The 8,695-nt window shown below is 46.6% G+C and overlaps 1 protein-coding gene across 3 annotated transcripts in view; it reads right to left on the bottom strand.

Annotated features, from left to right (window-relative positions):
* ZFHX3 (zinc finger homeobox 3) overlaps nucleotides 1-8,695 on the bottom strand; it is a 235,069-nt gene that overhangs the window by 157,734 nt on the left and 68,640 nt on the right. The gene's annotated exons all lie outside the window — the stretch shown is intronic.

Here is an 8,695-nt window from a genome sequence, read left to right as displayed (position 1 = left end):
GTTTGAGAAGTTCAAAGGAAAGTGATGGAGGGCTGCAGGGCTCAGAGAGCGAGCCTGCAGGGCCTAGACACGCTCTGCAGGCCCTCGACAGGGCCTATGCCTGCTTTCATCCTCTGTGCGTCTGGGAAGCATCATCCCATTGTACAAACAGTAACACTGAGGAGCTAAATCTACAAACAGGCCCAATGCCGCCCCGACACTGTGAAGTGGATGGCAGATCTCCAAAATCCCATCTCCAACCCCGCCCCCCTGAACCCACTGAGCACGCCTGCTTGTGAGTGAGCTGGCTTCAGACTAAAAACGTGATGGTGCAAAACCTGAGCTTGACGTATTTGGGAAGACTCTCAACTGGCCGGCTCCCCCTCTGGCAGCGTCGATCTTGCCCTGTCTGGATGGAGCCCGGTCACCACTGGTGTGGCGGTTTCTGCTGTCAGGGATCCTAGCGGCAAGCCGAGACGGCAGCTGGGCTCCACCGGCCCCCATTCCACACCTGCCTCGTAGTTATTAGTAGCTGCTCAAGCAGCTGTCCTTCAGCCCCGGGGCTTTTCCGCTTCCGACTGGAGTGCCACAGAGCTGAATTTGCCCTCTGAGACTTCGCATCCCTGGGGAGGGAGGCATCAGATCCCCCGCCATCGCTCTGCTCCTGTGGCCACATCATCACAGGGGCATTTCTTCCATCCCGGCATGGATCCTACAGTCGACTCAGCCTCTTGGACGGCCCCGATTGTTCAGCTGCAAATCCCAGGCCACACTCCCCCCTACACCTCCTTCCTGGAGAACATTTGGCTGCTTCTCCACCCAACATCTCATTCATACACATCGGAGGAAGGTTTTGGCCGGGTTTGGTCTCTCTCCTTCCCCACCCCACCCCTATGTTCCCATTCTTTTTCATTTCTTGATTCTTGACTGCACAGTAAGCCAACAGCTCCCCCTCGGGAAAAGACAGGGAAGGCAGGTTTACCCGAAGTCTCTGGAGAAATAGCTTTGGAAAAACGTGTCCTGTTTTGTTCAACACACACACACACACACACACACACACACACACACACACACACACACGCACAGCATCTCTCAAGCTTATAACCTCAAATTCCATTACAACAAAGTTCCGTGTGCCTTAGAAAAGGCACATTGATTTTAAACAGAGATAACTACATGAAACCAAACCACACAGCAAATGCGATGGGACTTCAGAAGGCTTAGCTGGGATACAGGTGAGAATCCAGGGTGGCTCTTCTTAAGGATGCGCCTGATTGGCTGGACGACATCTGATTGACAGCTCAGGCCAAAAAGGTTGGCAGGCTGAAGGGGCGGGAGGGTTAACAGCCCGATTGTAAAATCAATGTCATAAATGCTTGGTAAGTTACAGGAACATGCTGGAAGGGGAGGCCACGATTGATAAAGGAGAACAGCTTTGATGCTTCACTAGGGACTTGAGTATCGACAGCAAAGCCAATCTCCTCTCCAGCCTGGGCTAGGCCAGAGAAACCTGCAAGCGTTTACCAATTAATTGGTGGGCTTTTCTTGTTCAGCTCTCTCTTACCTCCTCCTCCACAAACTATCCAGCTAGGCAGTCGGGACCTACAAAAACTTGCCTAACTTTTCTGTTCCCAAGCAAAAGGTGTCCAGCGAGGATGACACTGTAGCCACCTATAAAAGACAGATGACCCCGTGGTGGTGCCACCTGCCCCATCAGAGAGGACACGTGGAATACCACTCATTCACAGAGAGTGACGACAGCCCATGAAGACACCAGTGGGATAGAAGGGTCCACTTCAGGATCGAGACTCTGGGCTTCCTTTCAATGCATGCTGGCCACAACAGGCAGAACCATTTCTACCTTGCTAAGTGAGGTGTGCTTCCAGGACAAGTAGCGTCATTCTTCACCAGGGCGCCTGTGAAATGCAGTCTCTCAGGCCCCACTCCAGATCAGGATGTGCATTTTAACATGATCCCCTGGGGACAGGCATTAAAGCTTGAGACACTCTCTGCTTCACAACATCTTCACCAGATTGCCATCTTTTCCATGCTTGATGCCTGGACTGCTAGGTAGCCAGGCAGGGTCGGTCTTGGATTCCCCCACTGGTTCCGGGGAGGTGCAGGGATGGGGTGGGAGGTGCAGAGAAGGGACCTGAGGGTAGAGATGAAGCAATCCCTTAAACCTGCCCAATCCTTCAGCTCAAGGACCTCAGGCTCTCCAGAACTCTCCCACCCGGCCGGCTGTCCCTCTCGCTCTGTTTATCAGCCAGTCAATAAGAAAAAGGTAGTTCTTACTTAAGGAGGCAGAAGTCAACTCGGCAGGTCGATCAGCACTCTGTCTGTAAACACGGTTTCCCGTAAAATCAATGATCTTCAGTTACAGAGGGCAGCCTGGGAACCCAGCAGGTCCCCACGCACTCACACGCAGGCCCACCAGCAGCCTCCGTTGAGACCCTCACACCCCACCCCCAGCTCTGCACCCCATCCCCTCACTCTTCACTCGTGCCAGGGCCAGCTCACGCACACCAACTTACAACCCTTCCTGCAGCCTGCTTGTCTTCTGCTGCTTGTGACCCCAAGTTCCCTTTCAAACACAGACACACTCTACTCCTGACCTCCCAGTATGGTACTCAACATGGTCTGTGCATGGTTTTCAGACATCGGTTAGATTTCAAAAGAGCACATCTTTCCAGTAAGACGTTCAATGGCAGATATAGGAGTGATCTGGTTCTCTCACACTCATTCTCTCTTAGTGTTTAAATCTGCCATGTGAGAAGTAGTCTTGTACAGAAAGTTCCAACATCATCATCAAAAGCCCCCACCCCTGCTCCTGTCACAAGTTACAGTCCCCCTGGAACCTACCTGGGAAGCTCCCCTGTATCAGCCTTTATTTACCAAAGATTGTTTAAAATGATAAGTCTCCGTATTACTCCGGGCCCCACCACTAACAAGGTCATTCATCTCCCTCTTTCAACCAAGAAGATGTGCTAGGACAATTTTCTGACACTGCTTTAAGGAGACAGGACTGGTACAATGCAACAGTTACTGGGAAGCTGGGCGGGGGGCAGGATATAGTTGTTAGGGAGGGGAGGGGTTCCTGCTGTTGCTCCAGCTCCCAGAGAATTAAACATGAACAGTCACACTGTGTAATTTTAAATTGTTAATTAGCACAGGGTTAATTAGGCGGTCCTTTCACAAGAGGCTGTTTGGCAGAAAACCAAGAAAAGAAACAAAGGGGAAGAAGAGAAAAACAGAGAATCCAGACCGCGAGAAACTGTTGCCTCCGCGAGTAATCCGTGCTGCATGCCAGAGAGAAGTGAAGTAGCAGGCAAACCATCCTCCACGAGCAGCCTGCTTGCTCTGCTGGACCGCCGGCCAGGGAGCACTATCCTCCAGGAGCAGCCTGCTCTACTGGAGGGCCAGCCAGGGAGCACCATCCTCCACGAGCAGCCTGCTCTATTGGAGGGCCAGCCAGGGAGCACCATCCTCCATGAGCAGCCTGCTCTGCTGGACCGCCAACCAGGGAGCACCATCCTCCACGAGCAGCCTGCTCTATTGGAGGGCTAGTCAGGGAGCACCATCCTCCAGGAACAGCCTGCTTGCTCTCCTGGAGGGCCAGTCAGGAAGCACCATCCTCCACAAGCAGCCTGCTTGCTCTCCTGGAAGGCCAGCCAGGGAGCACCATCCTCCACAAGCAGCCTGCTCTGCTCTGCTAGAGGGCCAGCCAGGGAGCACCATCCTCCAGGAGCAGCCTGCTCTGCTCTATTGGAGGGCTAGTCAGGGAACACCATCTGCCAGGAGCAGCCTGCTTGCTCTCCTGGAAGGCCAGTAACGGAGCACCATTTTCCTGAAGGCAATCTGGCAATAGGTATCAAAAGCCTCAAAAAACACACATGCCCTTTGACTCAGCAATTCCCCAATTCTAGGAAACAACCCAAGATACACGGTGGAGATACAGTATTATTCATCACAACATTTTCAACAGGAAAAAAAAAAAAAGAAGATGGAAATAATCCGGTAAAAGAAGGGGCTCTCTAAATAAATGATACTGCATAGAGAGTTCCGTAAGACAATATAAAGTATCACTGTTTAAAGAAACTACTTATAGGAGTGGGAAAATGATCACAGAGGATATTGAGTGAATGAAGTATCTATAGGTCTGCACATGGAAAATACAGGAGATTTGTATCAGAACTTTTTAAATGGTAATTGCTAGGGGATGAGGTTATGGGTGACTTCCTTTCCTCCTCTGTGCCTTTCTTTCCCAAAGCTTTTAAAAATTAAAACCATCCTAAGGGAAGCCATCGCTTCTAGAATTAGGCGTCCTGGGAAGGCCTGCAGATACCACACCACCCTCATAACCACTGTGTGAGACGGATGTTCTTTATATCCCTGTCTTTAGGATGGGAAAACTGAGTTGTGCACGTTCTACAGCCCAAATGATAAATCCATCATCTGGCTGTGAAGTCTGTCTCCTTAGCCACTCTCCTACAGTTTTCTTTAATGTCTATTTCCCAAAGACAACTCCAGAAATATCCGACATTCAAATTCAATCTTTATATGTAACCGAGGACTGTTCTAAGATCATGGGAATCCAAGATTGTTATGTGAAAAAACATGCCCCTTCGAGGCCCCTGGGTGGCTCAGTCAGTTAAGCATCTGGCTCATAATTTCAGCTCAGGTCATGATCTCATGGTTCTTAGCACAGAGTCTGCTTGGGATTCTCTCCCTTTCTCTCTCTTCTCCCTCTCCCTCTCTCTGTCTCTGTCTCTCTCTCTCTCTGCCCCTCTCCTGCTTGCACTCTCTCAAATAAACATTTAAAAAACAACTATGCCCATTCACACACATGCCCCTTTTTTTTGGAGTGGGTGGAAGCTACTTGGATATCTCTACACAGGAGAAGGGGTAATGAGAATTGGGGGAGGTATTACAAGGAAATGACAGGCAGCTCATTACCCTGACCTTTTTTTTTTTTAAGACAAAAAGGCAGGAACACCTGGGTGGCTCAATTGGTTGAACGTCTGACTTTGGCTCAGGTCATGATCTCACGGTTTGTGAGTTCAAGCCCCACATCAGGCTCACTGCTGCCAACACAGAGCTCACTTCAGATCCTCTGCCCCTCCTTTCTCTCTGCCCCTTCCCTGCTTGCACTCTCTCTCAAAAATAAATAAATGTTTAAAAAAGAAGAGGAAAAAAGGCAGATTCCAGAGACTATAAAACAAAAAAATGTATTCATTCATTCATTCATTCACTCACTCATTCATTATTTACTGTGTACCCAGTATGTGTCAGATGCTAGGGAATTAATGATCAACAGGTCTCAGTGTACATTCTCGTGGGGGAGAGACCATAAAGAAACAGAACTTTAAGTGGTAGAAAACACTTAGAAATAATATAAAGCAAGAAAAGGGGGAAAAGTAATGTGTGTGTATATCATTTTGGATAATGACACTAGATTTAAAAAAGATATGCTGGAGATTGCATATTGCAAGTTCCCCATAGTTTTAGAACAGATTCAACAGTTACTGGATAGCATCTAGGAGGAAAAAAATTTTTTCTCATAAAGGAGGTCCTGAGAAATTAACAATTAGCTGTAGGTTCAGTAAGAACATTCACATAAAATAAACTGAAAAGTAGCTTCACTTAAGTTCACAGATCTGAGAAATGCATTAGAGAGCACTTTTTGATTTGTTTTTTTTTTTTTAAGTTTATTTATTTATTTTTGAGAGAGAGAGAGACAGAGAACAGGGGAGGGATAAGACAGAGATAGAGAGAGAATCCCAAACAGACTCCATGCTATTAGCATGGGGCCCGATGCAGGGCTCCAACCCATGAACTATGAAATCAATCAGCTTGAGCTGAAACCAAGCCCCCCAGGCGCACCAAAGTACTTTTTGATTTTAATAAGGTATACCAAAGTTTATCGTATCTTTGTATCCAGGACAGAAAATGTCTTGCAGATAACAAAGTCTGGCTGATTCTACAGCTGGCAGATGCTGTGACTTGAAGTATCCACTCAAAGGTCAGTGTGTCTAGTGACGTGCCTCAACATTCTGTCTTGTGCCCGGTTCCCTTCGCTCCCATCACCAGTTTGAGGGATGAGACCAGGCACACCCAACGCTCTGTGAAGGACATAGAGCTAAGAGGACTAACTCCTATGCCAGATGGTGATGTCACGACTAAAAATACGATCTCAGCTAGTGGGAGGGACAGGCCCAAACAAACAAGATGAAATTTTGAAAGATGAAGTTTGAAGCCCTGTATTTTAAGTTCACGCAATCAGTAAAACCAACAGACACTGGAAGAGACTTGATTAACAAGAGTTCATGCAAAAAATACCCGGGGGTGTTACTGCACTACAGATTCAGTGCAAGCACAAAGCTGACATGGCGGCCAAATATGGAAATGTGATCTCTAGCTATAGGACTACACCACACCTGGTGAAACTCAGTAGGGTTCACAGGCCCATCATTTTCTTTCTCTGCATGAAGAATGCTACAATCCACTCAAGAGAATCTCACATGAGGGGTCCTGACAAACCAGAGCATGGTCAGATGGCAGACCAGGAACCGCCTGAAAGAGAAGAGAGAACTCCCAATGCAAGGCAAGCCAACTCTCCTCAACGATGCCTGTTATGTACAATGGGAATTAGTTACATGTGGTCTACCTAGCTTCAGGGTTTAACTACGAGTAACGCAGGGAACTTAATAGGAATTCGAGTTCGGTTTCATACGAGTGAAAGTCTTTCTCAAGATTATCAAAGTTCTCAAATGGAATGTTGACTTTGTGAAATACTGCTCCCCGGTTCCATGAATGGAGAAAGGGATTTTGCTGTGGCCAGAAGGTTCCATCAGGCAGTCTATGAAGGTCCCATGAAGGGTGAAGATGCCCCACTTGTCAATCGGGTCACTCAGTCAACTTTAACCTCCTTCTCTGTGATCCCGCAGTAGCATTTGGCAGATGGAAACACATTGCAATTCTGGGGTTACCACACTGCTATAATCATCTGTTGACTGGTCTACCTCTGCCATTAGTCTGTTCCATGTCTCAGTATCTTCCCCATCCAAGATGTGATAGGTGGTGAATGAAACTGTAGGGAAAATTAAGGTATTGGGAGAACTAATACTTGAAGGGGGGGGGGGGGGGGAGATGATCCCTGAACATGTTCTGTTTCTTTTTCTCTCGGTTGAAGAAATGTCTGGTGTAACCTTCCTCTACTCAATGGAACCAGGGCTCCTTGAAGAAATAGCCAATTCTTGGGCTGGGGCAAGGAAGAGCCCAAGATGGGCCTGAAGCATCTTTCTGAGCCAAAACGTAAGAAGGTGCTCTCAGAATGGAGGCAGTGTGCTGAAAGGAAACAGGAGCAGGCTGCAGGGGCTCCCATTTGCTCAAACTGGGACAATCTGAGCAAGAAAATTACATGAGAGTAAAGGTTTACAACTCAACGTATAAAATAAGAGTCCTTAATTGTGCACTTTGTAAAAAAATGTAGGATTAGGGAAAGTTCTTGCTTGGAACAGAAATCCAACTAATAAATGCAGAGGGAATCATGGAGTTAGAAGATCACCATTTGGTAACTATCATAATTATAATCCATTCAGGAAGGAATCAATGGATACTGAAACTGGTGGATGAGAGTCTGAACCGTAACAAGATATTTACACAGTCTCCAAGTATCTCCCCATAAGATACTTACTAATTACAGGAGGAAAAACAGTAACTTTACAGTAGAGACACCTGGCAATACCACCTTCACCACATGATCAAAGTTAACATCACCAGGAATGAGACAAATAGACATCATGTGCCCCCTGAGAGGTTATACCGAGAAGAACACAACATCCCTTCCCTGACATTCCTGACAAAAAAAATGCAAAACCTGAAGCTAATCATGAGGGAACATCAGACAAATCCAAATTGAGGACAGTCTACAAAATGTCCTATGCTCTTCAGATATGTCAGCGTCATGAAACAGAAAGACTGAAGAACTGTTTCAGATTAAAGGAGATTAAAGAGACATGACAAATGAACATCACACCTAATCTGGATTTTTTTTTCCTTTAAAGGGCAAAACTGGGACAATTGGCAAAATGTGAATAAGGTCTGGAGGTCAGTAATAGTCATAGATTAATTTTCTAATTTTGATAACTATGTTAATTTTCGAATTTGGTAACTATGGTGTGGTTATATACAAGGACATCTTTTTTTTTTTTTTTCAGGAAAAATACACTGATCTATTTACAGATGATGTTTCAATTTTCAAGTGGCTTAGGAAAAAACCTGTAGTAGAGTGTGTGTGTGTGTACCTACACACATCCATACATATAGACAGAATCTGAGATGATGTTAACATGAGGAGGTCTGACTAATGAGTATACGAGAATCCTTTGTTCTATTATTACAACTCTCCTGTACACCTAGGATTATGTCAAAACAAAGAGAAAAGAGTAACTATCCGGTATAAGAACTCCCCACATTGAAATGCCAAAAATACACATGAACAGCCAACCCACCCTGATCCCCATCTCCTTTTTTTCCCCTATGAACTGCACTGCTGGCACAGCTTCAGGAAAGAAGCGGGCTCCAAGGCTGGACAGTGAGGGGTAGACAGATAAAAACAGAAAACTGAGCTTCCCTACGCCTAGATGAGAGGTTCTAGACAGAGCTCTCTAACTGGAGAAGTCACATGACCATTCTAACTTGGGCAGAATGTCCA

The sequence above is a fragment of the Panthera tigris genome, chromosome E2 (assembly GCF_018350195.1).
Source record: "Panthera tigris isolate Pti1 chromosome E2, P.tigris_Pti1_mat1.1, whole genome shotgun sequence".
In the NCBI taxonomy this organism is placed as follows: domain Eukaryota; kingdom Metazoa; phylum Chordata; class Mammalia; order Carnivora; family Felidae; genus Panthera; species Panthera tigris.
This window is presented reverse-complemented; position numbering and strand designations above follow the sequence as displayed.